The 11,040-nt window shown below is 46.3% G+C and overlaps 1 pseudogene; it reads right to left on the bottom strand.

Moving 5' to 3' along the window:
* Positions 1–310: 310 nt before the first annotated feature.
* LOC126540500 (U2 spliceosomal RNA) lies at positions 311–490 on the bottom strand (annotated as a pseudogene).
* Between the last annotated feature and the right edge of the window lie 10,550 nt (positions 491–11,040).

The raw sequence follows: 11,040 nt of genomic DNA, 5'->3' as shown, positions 1-11,040 counted from the left end.
ATTGCCCGCCATGACATTCGAGCCTGCGTCATCGCAAGAGAAGTGTTCACTGCGTTGACTAGTAGATAATCTGGTATCTGATACTTCAATAGCGAGGAAAAATACCGCATCTCCGTACCTGATCTTAGAGCCCTATATTAAGTAACAAATGGTCGGTACAGTAAACACGTCATGGTGTGCAGTCGTGTGATGTGTCAATCCTTCTACAGAACAAGGGACTCTTAGTGTTCCTTCCAGCTAAATTTATTTATTTATTGCAGCGAAGCTGTGTGTGGATAGGGTATCATGCATTTTTGTTCTGCGTGTGCAAAAATCATGGGCCAATCCTGGAGATAGTGAAATACCGTGCCGACACACGGCGGAGGTGAAGCAGGCTCCAAGCACTCCGCGAACTTGCAGAAATAATTTTAATATCTTGCGTCGAAATAGAACCCGTATCAAATATTAAGCGGATAAGAATTGGTACCACACTTTTACCCTGGTCGGCCATGTCTACGTTCGCACCGCCTTCTCCCTGTCGGCGTTCCCAGCGCTTGCGTACCTACTTCCCTTTCATTCCACTTTCCCGCGGCGGTGGTCCCGTCAAAAGGGAAAGTGGAAGGAAAGAGTGGAAGAATGGAAGAAAGGGAAGATTGCGTGCCGGCACTTTCTAGCCGACAGTAAAGTTTAAGTTTTCCACATCGATTCTGCTGGGTCAGTTTAATGATTATTTTTACATTCACCTCTAGTTCATGAAAAGCATATGTGAATCTGCCCCAAATTGTCTGCAGTCCAGCAACACATCACTGGCGCTATGTTAATTTATCACACTTTTGAGGCTTCTAATCAGCATTTCTCTCTTTTGTGGGTTTATAAATAGATCAAGCTGTTACACGCTTTGTAGGTGTATTTTTGCTTTTTTTAAAAGATCTTCCTGTTTCGCAATAATGTTGGCGTTCTAAAGTGATCAAAAAATTGAAAGGGATAAAGCCCGACTGACTTTTTGTTTCTATAAAGGATATTGATAATTAACAAAATCTCGCATAGTCACTCCAACTTTCAAGCATGATTTTGATCCCGTAAAGTTGAGTGCAAGCGCTGAAATGAAAACTCTTAATTACTTTGCGTCAAGAAAAATACATAAGTGCAGTACAGACTTATCTGTTCCTCAGAATAGTAAAGCAACCGGTTGGAGCGCTCTTCATAGACTACTCTTTCTGTGATTTCAGAAAACACAGTCAAATGTGGAATTCGCACAATGTATGCTTGAAGTATTGATGATGAGCAAATTCGTAAGTACAGTTCACTTAGCCAGTACAAAACTATAATTTATCGCAAACGATAAATTGCAGACACCAGGCTTAATTGAAAACCAATGCACTTAATGAACAAACAAGGATGGTACAATATATTTTCTTTTTCTGGAGTTGGGTGGAAGCGCTGTTTAAATACGACATCAAACGCTGAAGTAAACACAAGTGTGCTCATTCAACCGACATATCGTCTTCCTCCAAAAAGAATTGCAACAAGGTGTCACCAATGTTGTTGTCCGCCGAAGCCCTTCGCGCGCCTATTTCAATCCGCATACGTTCTGATGAGGGTTCTGAAAATTCTTAATTAACCTCATATCTCTTTTGTTCCGTGCTCTGTGAATTCCTTGAACTAATCCTCTATTTTTTACTCTTCGAATGTATTCTCGCCCCTTTCCTCTAGAATTTGCAACTAAAAAAAATTAAATTATGGGATTTTACGTGCCAAAACCACTTCCTGATTATGAGGCACGCCGTAGTGGAGGACTCCGGAAATTTCGACCACCTAGGGATCTTTAACGTGCACCTAAATCTAAGCACACGGGTGTTTTCGCATTTCGCCTCCATCGAAATGCGGCCGCCATGGCCGGGATTCGATCCCGCGACCTCGTGCTCAGCAGTCTAACACCATAGCCACTGAGCAACCACGGCGGGTGATTTGCAACTATGTACCTTGAGGGTATCACAGATAACTAAATATATATTTAACTTCCCACGTGCAAACACCAGGCAAGCAACTAACTTTAACCCAAACCTACCTTATTGCAGCAATGTATACGGCGAACGATTAATAGAGTTCTTTGGCGCTAAAACTTGGAACACTTTTCCTGTGGAAATAAAAGTAACCAGAAATTTTGATCTTTTATGTAAACGCTTCTTCTTGTCTAGCCAAACGTAATAGCTCTTCCTTAAAAAAAAGTACTTGTTCATGCAAAAAATGTTCCTACTCATTGAGCAGATATGTATTTGGTTTACCTGTATATGTCCTTTTGGCTATTCGACCAGCTACTAGCCACATAGGCTATTGGTCCAACTATTCTTGTACAAATTACTTGACTTGTTTAAATAAAGCTCACTTTTTTATTGATTGATTGATTGATTGATTGATTGATTGATTGATTGATTGATTGATTGATTGATTGATTGATTGATTAAACTTATAATCGGCATAAAATATTATATATTTATACGTTGTGACTGGGAATTCAGTTCTGCGGAATTCCTACTGGCTGGGGAACGCATCATCGAAGAAAAAGTTGTCACCAGCCCGATTCTCACACCAAACTACACGGAAAGCTTTTATATACGGGAACCCGCCGTGGTTGCTCAGTGGCTATGGTGTTAGGCTGCTGAGCACGAGGTCGCGGGATCAAATCCCGGCCATGGCGGCCGCATTTCGGTGGAGGCGAAATGCGAATACACCTGTGTACTTAGATTTAGGTGCACGTTAAAGATCCCCAGGTGATCGAAATTTTCGGAGTCCTCCACTACGGCGTGCCTCATAATCAGAAAGTGGTTTTGGCACGTAAAACCCCATAATTTAATTTTTTTTATATACGGGTTTCTTAGACCAAAATATTCGCAGTTGACAAAAAAAAATGATCCTGGTCCGTGACTCGAACCCGGGACCAGCGCCTTTCCAGGACGGTCAGTCTGCCATCTCAGCCAACAAGGAAGCTCGCATGCCAGAACGCGAGGGTGAATTGACCGAGGAATCAAAGCCCATGAACATTGATTAAAAAGAAATCTGTTCTGTGGATTCCTAAAGGAGGTGGTAGTGAAGCAAACGTGATGAAAGTGAAAATTGTCATCCTCCGTAATGTAGCACAGAGCTCCAATTGTACTGCTACCTACTTCGACTTGTCAATTCGACCTGTCAAGCGGGTTGGTCCCGCGTTCGCATACCGGACCAAGATAAGTATTTCTTCAACGGCGAAACTTTTCTTCTGAGCAGCCCTAATGGGTTTCTTTGTAGCTTTGCGCTACATTCGGGTGGGTCACAATTTTTCCTTTCACGTTGTTACTACGTAGTGTTACATACACGAGGAGGTTCAACAGTTACAGACTGAATTGGAGGTTCCCCATGAAATTAGGAAACATCAAGAGAAGCAAATCTCGGAAGGCACGCGCTGATCGACCGCGTGCTGGCAAGGGGAGGAAAGTAGTAGGTGACGAGATTAGCTATAGCGATGGCGTCCGTGGCGGCTTCTAAAAGACTCGGAACGGTGGTGGAATGTGTCGCATCGTCGGAGATTCCTTGCACTATGGACGCTGCAATCAGGCAGGCGGTCGGGGTGGAGCAACAGAACGTTGTCAAAGGTTGCAAAAGCAAATATACAAATCATGAGCAACATTTTTGACACCCATGCAACAGTGCATCAAGGACGAGCGTTCGCGATCGGAACCTTAACTAGTGACGCAGTATCTGCTGTGTATCACCTCGACAGATAGGAGACATCATTATGTGTCTCCTTTCAATTTTTATTCTTTAAATATGAGCAGATTGGTTGCCAATAAAGGAAGAATCGCAAAAAAATTAAGGGTTTTTAATGCATGTAACTAGATAAAGCCGAAAGTCCTGATCGTATGCAGAAAAATAAGTAGCAATTTAAACCCCGTGAAAGTACACCTACTGGGTGTTGATCACGAAAAGACTAATTGAGTAAATAACAATACCGCAGAGTTAGCGAAAATGCATAAATGTTCATTCCCTCATAATAAAGCACGCAACAACTTTGTTATTCGTAGCCGTATGTACTGCACTTCAAGCTAAATCAAACAAATGATGACAAAATAGACAAGGAAATCATAGTAATTATCCTTGCTGGAATAACATTTTGCCCCACAGCATATCTTCCAAACAGTGAACGTAAGTACTGCTGAAGCGCCTCTTCAAGGCACTCTGACATACAATTTCACAAAGAGCGCACAGAAATGTAGATGCAGCTACACACATTAGTACCTTTGTACTGGCGGACAAAACATAGCAAGCACTGGATGAATTCCAGTAGGAGTTCGTAACAAATGTTTTCCATTAACCTTGTGGTCGGTTCCCTCGCCGATATCGCATCCCGCTTCTTTTGTGTAGTGTCGATTATAATGTAGCGAATATGTTAAATTCTCTTCACGTTCTGTCTACAGGTAATTCAATATTTTGCTTCTGAATCACAAAACGGTAAAATTATGTATGAATCAAGTCAGTGCCAAAGTGACAGCAATTTTTATTATTTTCAGGCATCAATGATAGCGGTCCATGAAAGCAACCCAAAAGCTGTCTTAGAAGAAGGCATGGTAAAGTTACAAACATTCGGTATACGTTTACTGCCTTTAGTGAATGTATGTCCGTCTTCGACATGTCTATCTATCCTACACCTTTTTCTTCGTTCCTGAAAGCAATCTGTTTTTTTCTTCCCGAGCATCTTCGTTTGTCATGAACGTGCGTTCTCTTTTTGCACCAGCTACCGGCCCGATCAATTGTGCACGAGTAAATAACCCTTGGCTCAAAGAAGATTTGGCGTTCCTGCACGGTAGTTTGTGAACATACATAAATCGGAACTGCTTGCATTCACTTATGCATCTTGCTTCGAAACGTGCTTGAACAGCGGAATGCTCATATACTTTTATGAAAATTGAAATAATATCAGTGTGCCAGAGATATTGCATTTGTTCCCAAGATTAATTAACTTGGCATTGGCTTCAGGCCTTTCTCCAGCTAAAGTAGATTTCAGTGTAGTTCAGCTTATGTACAGGGTAGCTCTTAAGCCAGCTTTAGCTATGAATGAGCTAGCTCGCTGTAACGCCATGTTAGCGAATATTAGTCTTCTTATTCGTGATGCTCGGTTCTTTCGTACCAGCCTCCAGTTCGTACAATTCACATACCTGCACAAAACAGAAAGGTCTGCATCATTTTCTTGTTTTTATACGCTTTATAGACTGATTATATTGACAAGTGTTTATCTTTATTCGTTGACCGCGTTTCACCGTCTAAGGAATGTTGTCACTCACATTTATACATCCGAAGTTTCTCGAATGGTATCGATTGTTCCATCGATAACATTCACATACGACTGAACTTGTGTCCCTGAACGTTGTGCAATATGATTGCTTGTATGCGCGACTCGAACTTTGCAGAACTTTCTGAAAGACAAGCAATTTTTTCGAGAACCTTCTATGACTCGTGTAAAAAAGCCGACGCGCTTGCCCCGCAGATCAGACATCGACGATCGCCGACTGTGTTCGCCACAATCGTTGTCCTTTGAGTGTAGCCTGTTTTTTGGGGGCCACAGGTTCGCCCAATAAAAGTTCCGTCATTCACAGTATTGTAATAGAGAGACATTCAAGAAGAGCGGACACTCCCATAAAGCCCAGTGGCCGAAATGACTGTAGCGCACCAGGCGGATGGGATCAACTTCTTCCGCATTCGGTTTTGGGCGGGCGCGTTTTGAACACTGGCTTGCACGCGCTACGCTGGCTGCGCTACTTGGCGCTATCTTTTTCTCCTGCTGCTAAATCGCACGCGGTGGTAGTGCAGAATCGTTTATTTAATCAAACCGATTGGGAACGATCTTGACAAACCTCCATCGAATCTGTGCCACGTGCAATTCTACAGTAGACGCAAAACGCCTTGTAAGTGCGGAAATGTTTGTTTCGGTTTAAGTAAATGCTCGTTCTGGGCTTCTTGTGCGTTCATCCAACATTGTGGCACCAGGTAAGCAGCTGTAGTTTCTGTCCAAAGTTCCACCGCACGCCATCACCTGAAAAATGTAAATTACAAGCATGTGTCAATTTGTTATTTAAACTTTATAGCAATACTGCATGTAGAGGGGAAACGTGCGAAAGTGGTAAATGGCGACATTACACGAAAGAGCAATTGGCTTTCACATACATGGCGTAGAATATACCTCACCTATCTCAAATAATAGCATAAAATATGAAGAAAACAACTGATTTCCAAGAATCCCTCCCTTCCCTGGCATTATTTCCTTGACACTGGGGGCACAGATAGACGGTCGACTACGCGTTTCCGAAAGAACTTAGCTTAAACCGACGCGGTAGTACACTACCTGAACATAGGTGGGCACAACACAGGCTCCGATCCAGACCAACCTAGACGCTCGCAGAATGCCTTCTACTCGCACTCAAGACAAATGCGTCCGTGCAAAGCCTGTTTTCAGCCGTTCAGAAGACAGAATTTTCGAGATCTTCGTTTTTGACCTCCCCGGTGTCATCTTTTGCGCGTTCTGCCGGCGCAAGCAACACACTCCAGTGTTATCAATCTTGACAATCGCTCGCCGCGTCTTCAAAATGCGTCAGTACAGAAAGAAAGTATATTTTGCGGTGTCATAGAAAGCGTCGCGAACTTGTCTGATTAAGACTCAGTACACGCCAAACTAACTGTCACCGCAGCCGGTTTGCTTTTTGCTAACTACGTCACAACACCAAGCGTGGATGGCATGCCACAAAAGTATCGCAAAAAGCAAATTAATTACAATAATTTTGTAGGTCAGAGAATGCTTCACTAACCTGTCCCTGTTAGATCTTGTACACGCAAAACTAACTTCGGCACACGTCCAAGCTGCTTTTCGCTAACTGCGTCACAATGCTGGGCGCCGCGACTGCGTTTGCAGTGTACTCCAAAAAGTAACGAAATTCGTTAAAATAATGTTGTGGGTCAGAGAAGGTGCCAAAGCTTGTCCTGGTAACGTTCATTACACGCAAAACTGCGTCACACGGCCGAGGTGCTTTTCGCTGACTATCGCAACAAATTATAATAATATTGGGGCTCACAGAAAGCATCGCTAACATCTCTAAGTACGAGTCACTAACTAAAATTAATCACGCCAGCACGGCCGAGCGGTTTTTTTCTAACTGCTTCACAAGTCTCGGTTCCGTGCCGTAAAAGCCAAAATAGCTCGAAATGCGTCGCAGACTGTCAAACAAAATTTCTCACCTTGCCTTAGCCCAATAGTGCAGTGGTAGCGTGTCGAAGGGCAGAATGAACGCAAGAATACGCCTCGAGCTGAACAAACACGCTACATTAAACAGAGGCGGATTTCACATGCGCAACCGGCCTCACTGGCTTCGGTGGCCTGTCATGGCCTGCTTGACGCATGACGCATGCATGTGTCGCGCCTCGCGTGCCGTTGGCTTGTTCCTTGTTAACTCACGAAAAATAAGTCGCAAAGTAGAAGTTCATTTATACGCAAAACTATTTAGCTTTAATGGGAATGAATAAAAGAAATAAAACGTTGTCTGTAAGTTCACTTCACATTATTTTTTTTTTTTGCTAAGCTTGCGTCAAATAACGGATGGGATTAACACTAGGCGTCGCGTGTTTCCTGTGATAGCTTTCACCGAATTATGCTCAGGTTGAATTTCTTTGTCCATGGCACTATTACGGTGTTCTTAACGTCACTACTGCTTGAAGATATTGTCTTTTAGGTTTCCTTACAATATGTGCACAGTCCTCCGGAAGCTCAGTCTCGAGGCTATCCCCGAGGGGACAGAGTACATTACGATTCCGCGAAAGGTCAGGGGGCATATTTATGCCCCACCTCTACCCCGCAACATGGACCCCGAGTTCCATCAGGGCCGTCGGCAGGCCCGCAGTGAAGCCATTTGGCGACGCTACGGCTCGCAAGATGGAGTGCTCTACACAGACGCAGCCAGACACCCTCGGGGCGACCTCATGACCGCGGTGGTAGCGGATCACGACGGAGGACTGATAGAATATACAACAATCACGGCTGGCCGAGTGGTGGAAGCGGAGGAAACCGCGATTGCCATGGCCATGCATGCGGAAGCGAATACCGTCATCAGCGACAGCAAGCAGGCCATCGGCAATTTCGCCCGTGGTAGAATTTGCAAACAGGCGTACCATGTCCTCACACGACGCCCCCTAAGCGGCTTGAAAACCCTCGTGTGGACCCCCGCTCACGCGGCTGTGCCCGGCAACGCGTCGGCTCACAGTTTGGCTCGAGATCTCGCGCGCCGAGCCTCGTCCGCGGATGCGGACGGCGTGAATGAGGAGGAGAGACACGAGGAACCCTGCGAGACTTATTATGAAATAGCTCATCGGTATCGCTTGAGGCGTCGCGCGCTTCCACCGCCGGCCAAGCAACTCGACAAAACGCAAGCGGTCTCGTTTCGGCGACTTCAGACAAATACATACCCACACCCAAAATACATTAACAAAATCACAGGGGGCAGGGAAAGCGACAAATGTAGGCTCTGTTCAGAAACAGGAACACTAACACACATAATGTGGGAATGCACCTCGCTCCCGTTCTCTCATCCTCCCGTCAGCAGCGAGACTGACTGGACAGCCTGGCTCAGTTCCGGGGACGTCGACCGACAACTTGAACTGGTGGACTGGGCGGAAAAGGCCAAGCAGGCCCAGGGCCTTACTTGAGCCCTAACGCTCAGCCACGTCCCTCTTTACCCTTCCCCCTTTTAATAAAGTTTATCACCACCACCATGTGCCTTGTGCCTTTGTACTCGTAAGCGCTAATGCATACAGAAACCCAAGTATAAGTGCGCTGATTAAGATGCAGTAATATTTGGAATGAAACGTTGCTGCACATTGTCTGTATGACAATTTTCAACGTAATTTGATGCATACTGCTACAACTCTCATTGGGATTCATTGCTTGCGAAACATTGCGCTAACGAGAGTGCTCAGCCCTCACAGTGCCATCTTGTTGCAATAATTTTACGGCACGATCAAGCCCACAAGCCTTTAAGACATTCATGCCTTCTGAAACCTTCATGCAGGTGAACAAATTTAACTCAATTTGTCAAAGTGGCGGCTAGATGGTGCGCCACAAGAGAGTCTGCCGATGACTGTATATGAATGCCTACCTATGGATGTGACTACCTTCACTTCTTTGTACTGAAAATGACGATTTCTGTCCATAACTGTGATTATATTGTAACGTAGATTGAAGACGGAGTCTTACAAAATAGACGCTGCTCTTTAATGCCGGGCCAGACGAAGAACGTGCAGCTCACGCGCTTCATCGTCTTTCATGGCGTGGACCTTTGCGCACGCCGTCCCGCGGTGTGAGAGCCCCACATCATTGTGTCAATTGCCCCCCATGCGAAAAGCGGCCGTCTCGGTCGCGTGAAAAAGTTCTTTCAGCGACAAGAAATGGAGCTCCTCATGTACATCTCGGCGTTCACGTACGCGCATAGTAGGGTTTCATGCGCACTACATGAACAACTTCAGCGCGAGGACGATGACGGAGCGAACCGGGGTCAGAACTGCAGGGGACCACTTCGTAGGTCACGTCGCTGAGGCGGCGTGTAACCTTGTAGGGACCAAAATACCGGCGGAGCAACTTTTCCGAGAGTCCACGGCGACGGATGGGCGTCCAGACCCACAGGCAGGCGCCGGTATCGTAATGGACGTCGTGTTGACCCTGGTTCTATCGAAGCGTGTTAGTATGCTGTTAGCTCGGGATACGATGTCGAGCAAGCTGGCATGCCTCGTCGGCTCTTGGTACGAACTCTTCCACGTGTTCGCTGGTCGGGCAATTATCAGCCAGAGGTAGCATGACGTCAAGTGTTGACGTGACGTGGTGCCCGTATACAAGTTCGAACGGCGTAAACTGTGTAGTTTCCTGTACAGCAGTGTTATACGCGAAGATCACATAGGGTAAAATCTCGTCCCACGTCTTGTGCTCTACGTCGATGTACATGGAGAGCATATCAGCCAGCGTTCTATTCAGACGTTCAGTTAACCGATTGGTTTGAGGGTGACACGCAGTACTCTTGCGGTGAGAGCAATGCGTCAGCTGGAGAACGTCCTGCATAAGTTCGGCTGTAAATGCTGCACCGCGGTCGGTGATGACAACAGACGGTGCACCATGTCGTAGGACGATGTGGCGTACAGACGGAGTCTTACAAAATAGAGGAGGAGGAGGAGGAGAAACATTTATTAAAAAGAAAGGACAAGCAGGTGTCGTTCTGCTTGCGCGGGAGGCGCCCTTAGTCCAGTGCTCCTGCGGCTATTGCTGTCTCCCGGGCCCGCCGCACCAGTTGCTGCTGGTTACGAGGGTCCGAACTAGTCAGCACGGCCTCCCACTGTTCGGGTGTGGGGTTGGGTATTTGCGGGGCCGCCTTCACGTTGGGGCACGCCCATGTGGTGTGATATAGGGAGGCGTAATCATTACAAAGGGGACATTTGTATGAATATAGTGTAGGGTCTATTGCGTGTAGTCTGCTTAAATGGGGGTATGTGTTGGTCTGTAGTTGTCGCCATGTTACGGCGTCTTCACGTGAGAGGGTCTTGTGTGGAGGCGGGTATTGTCGTCTGTTCAATCTGTGGTGTTCTAGTATGGCGTTGTATTGTAAAGGTACGGGCTCCATGGATGCGGCCGTATCCCTCTCGTGTGGCGCCCGGGAGGCATGAGCTCGGGCTACAGCGTGCGCACGCTGATTTCCACGGAAGGACTCGTGTCCTCGAGTCCACACTATTTCAACGTCCGGGAATTGGGAGGCTTGTTTGAGGAGTCCGTGGGCGATTGAAGATATTCTGCCTCTCGCGTAGCTACGGCAAGCTGCCTGGGAGTCAGTAATAATTGTGACGTACTCGTTGGTCGGACTAGAGGTGATGGCCAAGGCGATGGCTGTCTCCTCCGCTACGACGGCGCTGGCAGTGCGGACCGTCATCGAGACCACCTCTTGTAGGTTATAGTCGACAACGCTGGCCGTCATGGCTGCTTTTTGGGGGTACTGCGCGGCATCTGTG

The sequence above is a fragment of the Dermacentor andersoni genome, chromosome 3 (assembly GCF_023375885.2).
Source record: "Dermacentor andersoni chromosome 3, qqDerAnde1_hic_scaffold, whole genome shotgun sequence".
NCBI lineage: Eukaryota > Metazoa > Arthropoda > Arachnida > Ixodida > Ixodidae > Dermacentor > Dermacentor andersoni.
The sequence above is the reverse complement of the archived record's forward strand: the minus strand, read 5'-3'. Positions and strand labels throughout refer to the sequence as shown.